This window comes from Schistocerca serialis, chromosome 2 (genome assembly GCF_023864345.2).
Source record: "Schistocerca serialis cubense isolate TAMUIC-IGC-003099 chromosome 2, iqSchSeri2.2, whole genome shotgun sequence".
NCBI classification, from domain to species: domain Eukaryota; kingdom Metazoa; phylum Arthropoda; class Insecta; order Orthoptera; family Acrididae; genus Schistocerca; species Schistocerca serialis.
In genome coordinates this window covers 197,770,894-197,783,443 of record NC_064639.1, presented here as the reverse complement: position 1 = coordinate 197,783,443, position 12,550 = coordinate 197,770,894, and the positions used below count along the sequence as shown (strand labels likewise).

The 12,550-nt window shown below is 43.9% G+C and overlaps 1 pseudogene; it reads left to right on the top strand.

Annotated features, from left to right (window-relative positions):
- The first annotated feature begins 7,432 nt into the window (after positions 1-7,432).
- LOC126459713 (5S ribosomal RNA) lies at positions 7,433-7,550 on the top strand (annotated as a pseudogene).
- Positions 7,551-12,550: the final 5,000 nt, after the last annotated feature.

Here is a 12,550-nt window from a genome sequence, read left to right as displayed (position 1 = left end):
GTTAAGTGATTTCCATGTGGACCATTTCTCTACGTGACCTGGGGGGGGGGGGGGGGGGAAGACTTTTTTGTGGAATCAGCCACTCGTCCAGATGCTGGAACCTGGCCTGCCATCTCTCCTTCCGGTGTTGGTGTGGAGTGTCAGCGAGTGCTCCCGTGCTGCGATAAGCTACGTTGAAAAGACAGTAAAGAAGACAGATGACATGTAAATCGCAGCGTCTGTCTGCACGCTGTCATGATAGCAGTGCACATGATAGTGAAATATAATTGAAGACTCGAACATCACAGATGTAACGAACACAGGTATTCATAACAAGGTCCAGACACCGTGAGCGTTTCTGTAAAGACCTACCCGGATAAAATCGCTGTAATGAGTGACTGGAAGTATAAGTGTTTCTACAAGTTTCTTTTTCAGGTCAAGAGGAAAGTTTTTTTTCAAATTTTTTTAGGGCTTGGAGAGATGCCTATGGCTTCTTGCACAGTGCAGTCACTTGCTGAGTCTAATCTAGATTTTAATCTGTTATGGATCCCACACTCTGAGGAAAGAAGTAATATTTGTCCCACTTAGGATTAAAGATGGTAGAGATCCCTGATATTTCGGGATAATAAGCCTAGAATGACCAACCAGTACCGCTTGAATTTTATATAGGTTGAGCTTTAACCCTACTAGTGCACACATGTCGGTATTGAGATTCGCGATAGCTCTTCAGCTTTATTGGTTTCGCACTTGGACAGATAGAAATGGATGTCGTGAGCGTACATATTGTATTTGCTGTAGGACGAAACTGTGAGTAATCACTTACATACAATGAAATGAGTGTAGAACCTAATACCGAATTCTAGGGGACGACTCATACTCCCTCCCTCCCCTGTGAGTTCATGGCGCCCGACATTAGGCATTGCTGGCGAGGTGTTATGTTTGAGAGAAACTATTGCAATGCACTTTGCGAGAGATTTAGACTGCTAAGTTCTGCAAGTAAAATGTAGAAATCGACGGTATCCTAGACCTGAAGTCTAAGAGCACATGATAGTCGAGTCTTTTGCATCCCTGGCAAGCGTCAGGCCATCTGCTACCTTTATTAATGCTGCGATGTTAACGGAAACCTGATTGGTATTCGGCTAGTAGGTTGCTTGTAGTTAGGTAGTTTGTAACTGATCCTGAACTATATACGAGGGTCGGAACTTTAATAGTGGCAACTATTTATTTGCAGATAGTACAAAGTTTTACTGGCCTTCAAAGTAGTCACCACCATTGTGTATAACCCGCTGCCAGTGATGTAAAAGTCTTAACATACTCTTAGAAGTGCCAGTTGTATTGACAGTTCTAGCGGCGCGATCTATTGCCCGACGAATTTGTAGCAGTTCTGAAACGAATGCCATGAAGTGTTTCCTTCAGTTTAAAAATCGACTTGAACGCACGAGGGCTTAAGTCAGGGGAGTGCAGTAGGAGGTATAGCACTTAGCAGCCCCATCAGTCAAACAAATAAGTAACAGCTTGCACTGTACGTGCTTGAGCATTGACCTGCAAATTGATGGCCTGGTCCTGCAGAAGTTGTCATGACTTCTGTCTCTAGGCTGTTTATTTTTTGAACACAACCTACGACCAGCTTACGAGGGTAGCTGTATCGATTGAAATCTGAAGAGTGTATGGCTTTGGACCGATATTAACTTGTTTCTGGTCGCTACCAATCTTAATTTACAATATTGCGAGCAGAGAGTATCTTCATTGAATATGTCAATAAATTTGAACCATTTCAAATTCAATTACGTAGTATAACGTTTCCGTGATCTCCAACTCCCCGTGAAACGTCAGTTTTCGTTTACGAGTTCATAGGCACAACACCTCACCTGATTGCTAAACTCGACAAAATGATTCGTATTTCGTTACTTCAAAACGATGTCCTAAACCAACTTTGATTATTCTAATGTAGGGAAAGATCTCACGTGATTGATCGATTTTACTAATTTTTCCACTTTTCATTTCCGTTTTACTTCGCCATTGTCTTTTTTCCTCGTATCATTCTTTTGTGTACCAGTGGCCCCTCACCCTAGAGCGTCCCAAGGCAGTGCTAGTCTAGTCACTCTTCGGCAGGAGGGAGGGAGGGGGTGATGTTGCGAGACAGGGGCACTGGCTGCTAGTATGCAGTGCGCCATTTACTCATACAGTGAATAGTTATACGCTATTTTAACCTCGCGACGTGCTGCCATTCTCCTGCCTGCACTCAGAAGAACGAGAACGTTCAATAAGTAATGCCCCCATTTTTTAAAAAAGCCATTAATATACATAGGCAAACGTTTGTGTGTAGTGTATAGCGATGCTGCAGTTGATAGGAGTATAGTGAGTAAAGAAAGTTACAGCCACGCTCGGGACGTCCTGTCACAGCCACTGCTCCAGACATGCTGAATCGTGCGGATGCCATTATTCTTGCCGATCGGCGCATCACAACTCGACAGTTGGTTCTACAGGTGTGGGTCAGCAATGGAAGTGCGTCTGCAGTGATCGAGATTTTCGGATATTCGAAGAGTGCTCACGATGGGTTTCACGAATGCTCACAGTGTACCACAAGATTCAAAGAAAGGCCATTTCATATGAACTGTTGGAGCGTTTTGAGACTGGCGCCACGGTTCGTTAAGGGGGACGAAAGCTGGGTGCACCACTTTGCGCCGGAAACAAAAAGGCAGTCCATGGAGTGACATCCTCATTCACCACAAGAAGAGAAATTCAAGACAACCCCTTCTGCCGGAAAAGTCATGGTGACATTGTTCTGGGGGTTGTGATGCGTGGATGTGATGCCAAGAGGATCAACCATCAGTACAGAGGCATACGCGAAGACTCTGAATAAACTCAAGAACCATTTGCTCGATCGAACAAAAATCCAGCAGAAATCTTGCGAACACATCGCCAAATTCGGTTGGACATCATTGCCTCATCTACACTACAGTCCAGACCTGGCAACCACGGACTTCCATCTCTTTGGGCCGCGTAATGATTCTCTACAGGCTCCAAAAACGAACAGTATTACTGTGAATTGACGGTCTGCCGTGGAGTAACGTAATGCATTAGGATAACACCATCACAGTCGTACAAGAGAATCGCCATAACTTTCACCACACTGGGGCTCTGGAGCACAACTGTGGATGAAGCCCGACCAACAAGCATTACATACATTGATCAAAAATGATAGTGCATTGAGAGCGGCTAGTTTCTAGCTGAAATCTAGATCTGCCAATAAAATTTAAAAAGTACAACTGATAGCTGAAACCTATTATTTACAAGTCAATATAACAGTCGCTGCGTGCAACAGTCTTCTGAATGGAGGGTAACCTGATGACCATAAATTTAGTTGACGAGTAATTAATTGGGTGGCCCAGCTCTTCAGTAGCGTTTGTGATTATTTTATTCTGTCTTATGTGAGACTCAAATTGAAAAGCTCCTTTGCTGGGCACAATTCAACAGCTCCTGGCTGTTGCGCCATTATAACCCATACCCTAATCTCTCATAAGGAAAAAGTTGACAACTACATGTTAACTGATAAAGGTTTCTTGGGCTCCCAGCTGTGTCAAGTGGTTTAAAATCCAAGACCTTTCGGCCGAGTACTGCTCGGCCATTGTCAAGTGGTGACTGTCTTCTGGCTGCTGTTGCCTTCCGTGACGTCACTTGTATCCACTCCTGCGCGATATATACACTCCTGGAAATGGAAAAAAGAACACATTGACACCGGTGTGTCAGACCCACCATACTTGCTCCGGACACTGCGAGAGGGCTGTACAAGCAATGATCACACGCACGGCACAGCGGACACACCAGGAACCGCGGTGTTGGCCGTCGAATGGCGCTAGCTTCGCAGCATTTGTGCACCGCCGCCGTCAGTGTCAGCCAGTTTGCCGTGGCATACGGAGCTCCATCGCAGTCTTTAACACTGGTAGCATGCCGCGACAACGTGGACGTGAACCGTATGTGCAGTTGACGGACTTTGAGCGAGGGCGTATAGTGGGTTGCGGGAGGCCGGGTGGACGTACCGCCGAATTGCTCAACACGTGGGGCGTGAGGTCTCCACAGTACATCGATGTTGTCGCCAGTGGTCGGCGGAAGGTGCACGTGCCCATCGACCTGGGACCGGACCGCAGCGACGCATGGATGCACGCCAAGACCGTAGGATCCTACGCAGTGCCGTAGGGGACCGCACCGCCACTTCCCAGCAAATTAGGGACACTGTTGCTCCTGGGGTATCGGCGAGGACCATTCGCAACCGTCTCCATGAAGCTGGGCTACGGTCCCGCACACCGTTAGGCCGTCTTCCGCTCACGCCCCAACATCGTGCAGCCCGCCTCCAGTGGAGTCGCGACAGGCGTGAATGGAGGGACGAATGGAGACGTGTCGTCTTCAGCAATGAGAGTCGCTTCTGCCTTGGTGCCAATGATGGTCGTATGCGTGTTTGGCGCCGTGCAGGTGAGCGCCACAATCAGGACTGCATACGACCGAGGCACACAGGGCCAACACCCGGCATCTTGGTGTGGGGAGCGATGTCCTACACTGGCCGTACACCACTGGTGATCGTCGAGGGGACACTGAATAGTGCACGGTACATCCAAACCGTCATCGAACCCATCGTTCTACCATTCCTAGACCGGCAAGGGGACTTGCTGTTCCAACAGGACAATGCACGTCCGCTTGTATCCCGTGCCACCCAACGTGCTCTAGAAGGTGTAAGTCAACTACCCTGGCCAGCAAGATCTCCGGATCTGTCCCCCATTGAGCATGTTTGGGACTGGATGAAGCGTCGTCTCACGCGGTCTGCACGTCCAGCACGAACGCTGGTCCAACTGAGGCGCCAGGTGGAAATGGCATGGCAAGCCGTTCCACAGGACTACATCCAGCATCTCTACGATCGTCTCCATGGGAGAATAGCAGCCTGCATTGCTGCGAAAGGTGGATATACACTGTACTAGTGCCGACATTGTGCATGCTCTGTTGCCTGTGTCTGTGTGCCTGTGGTTCTGTCAGTGTGATCATGTGATGTATCTGACCCCAGGAATGTGTCAATAAAGTTTCCCCTTCCTGGGACAATGAATTCACGGTGTTCTTATTTCAATTTCCAGGAGTGTAGTAATGTTTGCGTTGTACGGCAGCCGCGCCCGCTTCAATCTTCCGATGGCCGGGTCCCACGCTGTGCTTAGCTGCAGGCCACCGTCTTTAATGAGCGTGTTGTCACAAATTTTTATTTCGATCGCTCCTTTCTTTATGGCATCCCCAAAACTGTTATTCCGTGTGGTAATAAATGTCTCGTTGAATGCAATACGACGACCGTTCATCGATTTTGAGAACATTTGACAACGTTGATACGAAAACACACCGAAATTCTGAAGGTAAACGAAATAAAACACAGGGAGTGAAAGTTTGTTTACAACTTGCATAAAAAATCAGATTCTAGATGAAGATCATGAGGGTTATCAGTAGTTGAGAATGCAGTGAGAGAGTGTAGTAGTGTATTTCCGACGTTAGTCAATCTATGCATTGAGCAACCAGTCAATGACTCCAAGGAGAAATTTTGAACGGAATTGAAGTTCATAGAAAAAAAAAAAAAACTGTGTTTTGCCGATGACATAGTAATTCTGTTGGTAACTCCGAAAGACTTAAAGGTGCCGTTGAACGGAATGGATAGTATCATGAAAAGAGGTGATACGATAAATATCAACAAAAGTAGAACAAGGATAATGAAACGCAGTCTAACTGAACCAGATGGTGATGAAGCAATTAGATTAGGAAACGGGACACTAACAGTAGAAGAGGAGTTTTGTTATTTAGGCGGAAAATAAGTGAAGATGGTCGATGTACTGAGGATATAAAGGGTAAGATGCAATGGCAAGAAGAACATTTCTGAAAAGGAGAAATTAGTTTACATGCAATAAGAATTTAAATGCTGGAAAGTCTTTTCGGAAACTGTTTGCCAGGAGCGTAACCTTGAAAAGAATTGAAACATAGGCTATAAACAGATCAGATGAGAAGAAAATAGAAGCTTTTGAAATGTGGTGCATCAGCAGAATGTCGAAGATTAGAAGGGTTGGTCGGATAGTGGAGAGGAGAAGAAAAGCAGCTTATTTTATAACTTGACTAAAAGTAGGGATCGTTTGATAGGATACGTTCTGAGGCATCAAACTTTTGTGACTTAGAAATGGATGGAGGTGTGTGTAGGGTGACCCGGCGGGGGGGGGGGGGGAGGGGGGATGTAAGAACCGTTGAGAAAGACCAACGTTTGAATAAGGCAGGAAGGTCGAAGTGGCAGCAGTTTGCAATAGTTACATAGAAATAATCCATTTTTGGATTAGCATAGAGAACTGCATCAAACCAATCTTCGGACTGAAGACCACAACTGCAGCAACATACACATTCTGTTTTAATAAAAAAAATTTCCTCCAATTATCTGAATTGTTGTAGCTCGTCACGACTTCCTTACCTGTGCCAATCTCCCCATTTGCACTAAACGCCGGCCGGTGTGGCCGAGTGCTTCTAGGCGCTTCAGTCTGGAATCGCGCGACCGCTACGGTCGCAGGTTCGAATTCTGACTCGGGCATGTATGTGTGTGATGTCCTTAGGTTGGTTAGGTTTACGTAGTTCTAAGTTATAGGGGACTGATGACCTCAGATGTTAAGTCCCATAGAGGCTCAGAGCCATTTTGCACTAAACGTTTTCAGTTATATGAAGCATGTCTTCCCCTACAGCTTTTTCCCCTCTACGGCTCTCTCTACTACCATGGATGTTTTCTCCAACTGTCTTAACATGTGTTTTTTCAACCTGTTTCACTTAATATTTTTCACGAAACTCCTCATTTCTTGTCTTATAAGACACTTAATTTTCATCATTCTTCTGTAAAACAACACTTCGAACGAATAGACTTCCTTTTCCGATTTTCAGATGAAAATAAATTGTGTCACAAAATTGTCAAAGGCGAAAATTCCTGTGTAGAAATTTTTAGACTGTGCCATTGTAAGCCGCGCGGGATTAGCCTAGCGGTCTCAGGCGCTGCAGTCATGGACTGTGCGGCTGATCCCGGCGGAGGTTCGAGTCCTTCCTCGGGCATGGGTGTGTGTGTGTGTGTGTGTGTGTGTGTGTGTGTCCTCAGGATAATTTAAATTAACTAGTGTGTAAGCTTAGGGACTGATGACCTTAGCAGTTAAGTCCCGTAAGATTTCACACAGATTTGAACATTCAACAGAGTACGTTAGACAATTGTCTCGTCTTATAAAACATTGAGGAACAGCCAGTATCTTGACTTTTCTTTGAGCTTATGTAAAGAGGCGCTAACTTGTGAAGTCGGGGTAGTGCATCGAAAGTTAAGTGTAGGCGGCAATGAGTCTACAAAAATATTTTGTACTCTTGGGAACATTCATGCAGGACATACTATCAGTAAAATTCTGAACGGCGAAAGATCGGGGGCAACGGCCTTGCCGCAGTGGATACACCGGTTCCCGTGAGATCACCGAAGTTAAGCGCTGTCGGGCGTGGTCGGCACTTGGATGGATGACCATTCAGGCTGCCATGCGCTGTTGCCATTTTTCGGGGTGCACACAACCTCGTGATACCAATTGGGGAGCTACTTGACCGAATAGCAGCGGCTTCGGTCAAGAATGCCATCATAATGACCGGGAGAGCGGTGTGCTCACCACACGCTCCTCCTATCCGCATCCTCCACATGAAGATCAAACGGCGGTCGGATGGTCCCGATGCGCCAGTTGTGGCCTGTAGACGGAGTGGAAAGATAGGTGACAGCGAAGTGATTACTTATCAAATTGTAACACACAAAACATGTAAAGTTACCATCAGTTCGCTTGTGTTCGATATGGCAAGATTTGTTATGCAAATTATCTATGGAATTAACAGGGCGGTTTTAGGCCCATGTGACAAGCTGCCGTTTGGGGCGCCAAGCCGAGAGGGGACCTAGGGCCGCCACAACCGTGAGATTTGTATACAGGAGTATCACAATGTGTAGGGGCCGCTTGCAGAGCCAAAAGCAATATTTGTATACTGTATAAGTCGCCTTTAGCAGCAAAAATTTATACGGGTGTGACTGTACGAGGGAAAAGAGAGGAGAGGACGAGCTCCAAGTGATAAGTCGTTTGTACCGAAAGATATTCTCGAGCCGACCCCGGGAATTAACACAATAACTGTAGCAAGCAACGAATTTACGATAGTGAGCAACTAGTTGCTTAGAATAGATAATCCTGTACGACAATAAACGGTTTTGCGCACGTCTGCTACCAGTTCTGGTTCTCAGCCGATACAGCAATGTTTTTGAGATGTTCACAAGGCTGGCAACACTATTTTCTGTGCAGTCCGGATTCATACTACATGTCATCAGCAGATGAAATAAAATTAAAATTAGACTCACCGACTGAGTCATATTCATCCACAATTAGGGTACTATTTAACGTAGAAGCCTGTTATAACAATTACGCTACGTTAATTCTTATTTGAGGTTTTGGATAGCACTGAGGCTTCGCTGGTATGAAACAACCGCAAACTAACTGTAGAGCAAGCAACGCCAATTGCTAAGCTCTCCATAGGAACTTCACCCCATGGTCATCTTGATGGACCTCTTACTGATATTTTGGATTCCCTCCGTCTGAAACGTACTGGATATTGACACAGACATTCATCAGATGCATTTCGCTCCCACTGTGAAAGAAATATCAGCTATAATATTGTAATCACTACCAGTAGATGATAATATCTGTTATTTTAATTATTGCAGACTGAATGGCAGTTTCGCATAATGAAGACATATTTAAGGTTGTTTGCAAAAAATGCAGCCGTTTATCGTCTTATAAAGTCATCAGAAGATCAAAACAAATTGCAAGACGATTTAGAAAGATATCTGTATGGTGCGAAAATTGGCAATTCACCATAAATAATTGAAAGTTTCAAGTCATACACACGAGTCCTAAAAGGAATCCGTTAAACCTCGATTACACGATAAATCAGTCAAATCCAAACGCCGTAAGTTTAACAAAACACCTAGTAATTACAACTACGAACAACTTAAGTTGGGAAGAACACACAGAAAATGTAGTGGAGAAGGCAAACCAAACACTACGTTTTATTGGCAAAACAACTTAGAAATTGTAACTAATCTATTAAAGAGACTGCCTACTCTTCGCTTGTCCGTCGACTTTTGGAGTACCACTGCGTAATATGGGATAGTACATCGAGAAAGTTCAACGAAGAGCAGCACGTCTCGTATTATAGCGAAATAGGGGAGAGAGTGTCACTGATATGAAACAGGATTTGGGGTGGACACCATTAAAATAAAGGCTTTTTTTGTTACAGCCGAATCTTCTGACGAAATTTCAATCAACAACTTTCTCTTCCGAATGCGAGGATATTTTGTTGTGTCCGACCTACTTAGAGAAACGATCATCATAATACAATAAGGGAAATCAGAGCTCGCACGGAAAGATATAGCTGTTCGTTTTCTCCGCGTGCTGTATAGAGAATTATTGTGAAGATGGTTCCACGTACACTCTGCTAGCCACTTAAGTGTGATTTGCGGAGTATTCATGTAGATACAGATACAGAAGTACATTTTAAGACAATACAGAAAATACTGTCAGCATCTTGTGTTCCTATTCACATGTGCCGACAACAGCTGCTTCTCCCTTCGTGGTAGCAGAGGCACAAATCGAATTTGCTCTGCGCACATTCACCGGGTCCAGTTATTTGAAGTTTATGAATCCACTTCGCTTCTTGATTTTCAACTTCACGTCATTCATAGCTTTCTGTATATGCAAATAACAGTATTCATAAGAAAAGTTATTTGTAAGTTCATGGTGATCGAAAGAATAAAAAGTGTCATCTCATAAATTTTACTGTATAACAACGAGTGATGCTGGAAAATAAAAAGAACTGAAAGGCGCCTGGCGAATGGGTTTCATAGTTTGACAGAAAAAAAAAAAATTATGGCAGCTGGTGAAGACCGAAATAATTCCCTCCACTCTTTATTTTGATATTCGATTACACTTGGTGAGTCTGGATATTATTCGTAACTATGTTTTAGATCAAAATCACAGTTATGGGAATGCGAATAAAACTCACTGATCTCTGTTTCAGATACTTTGGCTACTAGAAACGCGGCAGCAGACAGCTTACTCGCCTCTTCGAAAGGCGAGATTACATAGTGCTAGCTGGTTCAGCACGTCAGCTGAGCAAACGTATTTTCCCTGTCACAAGTTGAATGGAGAATTGGAATCATTATAGAAAACGCGTGACAACTATGTAATCGTCGACTTACTTCCTGGTGTGGTTGAGAATTGTCCTGCTAAATACACATCACAGTTTGTTGTCATTTCCGATAAATAATCTAACTTATTCTCACTTAAGGTGTGACAATGGGATATCAAATTTATTATCCGATTCCAGGAAGGTCATTCCGCATAGATTCTATAACTAATCTCATATTTAATATCACTAAATGTCTATCAGTAAATAATACCCTACTGAGAGAGCACTCTTAGAAGCACCGAGTCGGTAGATGAATGTTAAGCTGCTTAACTTCACCATCTTAAGTGGCATCGCAATTTCGATCTAGCCCCCCCTCCCCGTGGACATAAATGTGAATCATTTAAGAAACTGAGACCTTCCACCCTTGTTAAAACCTATGTTTTCCTGCCTATACCGACGCACATCTTATTTGTTTTGAAAGACACAATTCAACTGATTGTGTGTGGTACTGAATAATTTGATAAATTGGTTCTTTTTGGGTCTACTCTCACTGCAACGTTTACATATATATTTGTGTTAATCCCGAAATGCTTCCTAGCAAAGACGACTTTCTTAGGCCACCTGGGGGGGGCAAAGGTGCGTAATATCTCGCCAATGCGTGATGTTTGCGCAGGGCTCCTGTTACAGTACTATTGGTTTTATTAACTTAGACTTCAGTCGTAAGGGTATCCTTGTAAGTTGTAGTTCATTTATATTACAACAGTGCATATTTGATAGCGTTTCTCGTTGGTTTATGGAAGATAAAACTAAAACATAAGAGAGAAATTAATCATCAATGTATTCCCCCTCCCCCTTTTAATAGTCTGCCGATGGTCTCTCGCTTGTAGAGAGCTAATAGTTTGGATATAAAGACGTCGGTAATTCAATTTTAAAGGGCATTTTCGTCCACAGAAAAATTTTCTTGATGGTTGGTCGATAAGCAGCGATAAACTTAAACAATTGAGAGCGCGAAATCTGAAGAAGAAGCGCGGTAGGTATTGCTTCCCCGCCGAACTCCTGCGCCGTTTGTTTTTTGAAATTAGCAGAGTGTAGACGGGCATTCTCGTACAGCAGTAACACTAGCTGCAGTTTCCTTGAACGCATTTCATGTGTTGCGACCCCAAGACGCCTCAGCTGTTAAGAACAGATCACAATTGCGATGGACACATTCCATTCAGTTCTGTACACCTGTTGCATAAAGTAACATTTTGAGGACTCACACTGGCATCTGTTTTGCCAACCTCTGTTTTCTATTGACGAAGTTCATGCACAGTGATTCAAAATGGTCAGATGTGACCATCCTTATTTAAGTTTTCATTTCTTTCCTTAAATCGACCAAGGCAAGTGCTCAGATCTTTTCGGTGTATGAGCAAAGTCGATTTCATTTCCCACTTTTTCCACCTTTAGCATCTGCTTCGTCTCTAATCATCTCGTAGTTGTCTGAATGTTTAGCCGTAAACATCCTTTCTTTGCTTTCACTGAACATGTAACACTAAGTGCAGAAGTACCACGGAGATTAAATGGTCGCAGTTCGTCACATTTGCCAGTAACCGGGAACACGACATTGATAAACCATAAGAAGGTTATTCACTAAAGCCCGTAGGTCTTCTTGAATGTGGCGAATAATTGAGGTCAATGCGATTGTACTTGAAATGAAAAAAAATTTTTGACTTAATTTCTTCTATGCACAAACCTTTCCACCTGCCTTCGCTGCCTGCAACCTATTAAATCTTAACAAAATATCGCAAATATTAGCCTTAGTTACTATTTCAGGCTCCGTTTTCTAAAGCGTAAACTGCAAACCTTCAAATATGCACCTTCCAGTAAGCCATAGCAAAAACAATTTTGCACAAAATGACAAACGATAAGTATGTTAACAACAAGCCAACAAAAACTCCATGAAGTTATGCACCATTCTACTTGTTCAGGTAAATTTGGCCTTCGTGGAATATTAACATCAATAATCTTCACATAAAATACTGACCGAGCGAGGTGGCGCATTGGTTACCACACTGTACTCGCATTCGGGAGGACGACAGTTCAAACCCACGTCCGGCCATCCTGATTTAGGTTTTCGGTGATTTCCCTAAATCCCCTCAGGAAAATCTCGGGATGGTTCCTTTGAAAGGGCGCGGCTGACTTTCTTCCCCCTCCTTCCTTAATCCGGTGGAACCGACGACCTCGCTGTTTGGTACGCTCCCGCAAATCAAACGACCAACTATAGTAAAATACAACAAAATGTTGCATGAGTAAACGTCAATATCCTCATGCCTATGCAATTGTATGAGACGAAATG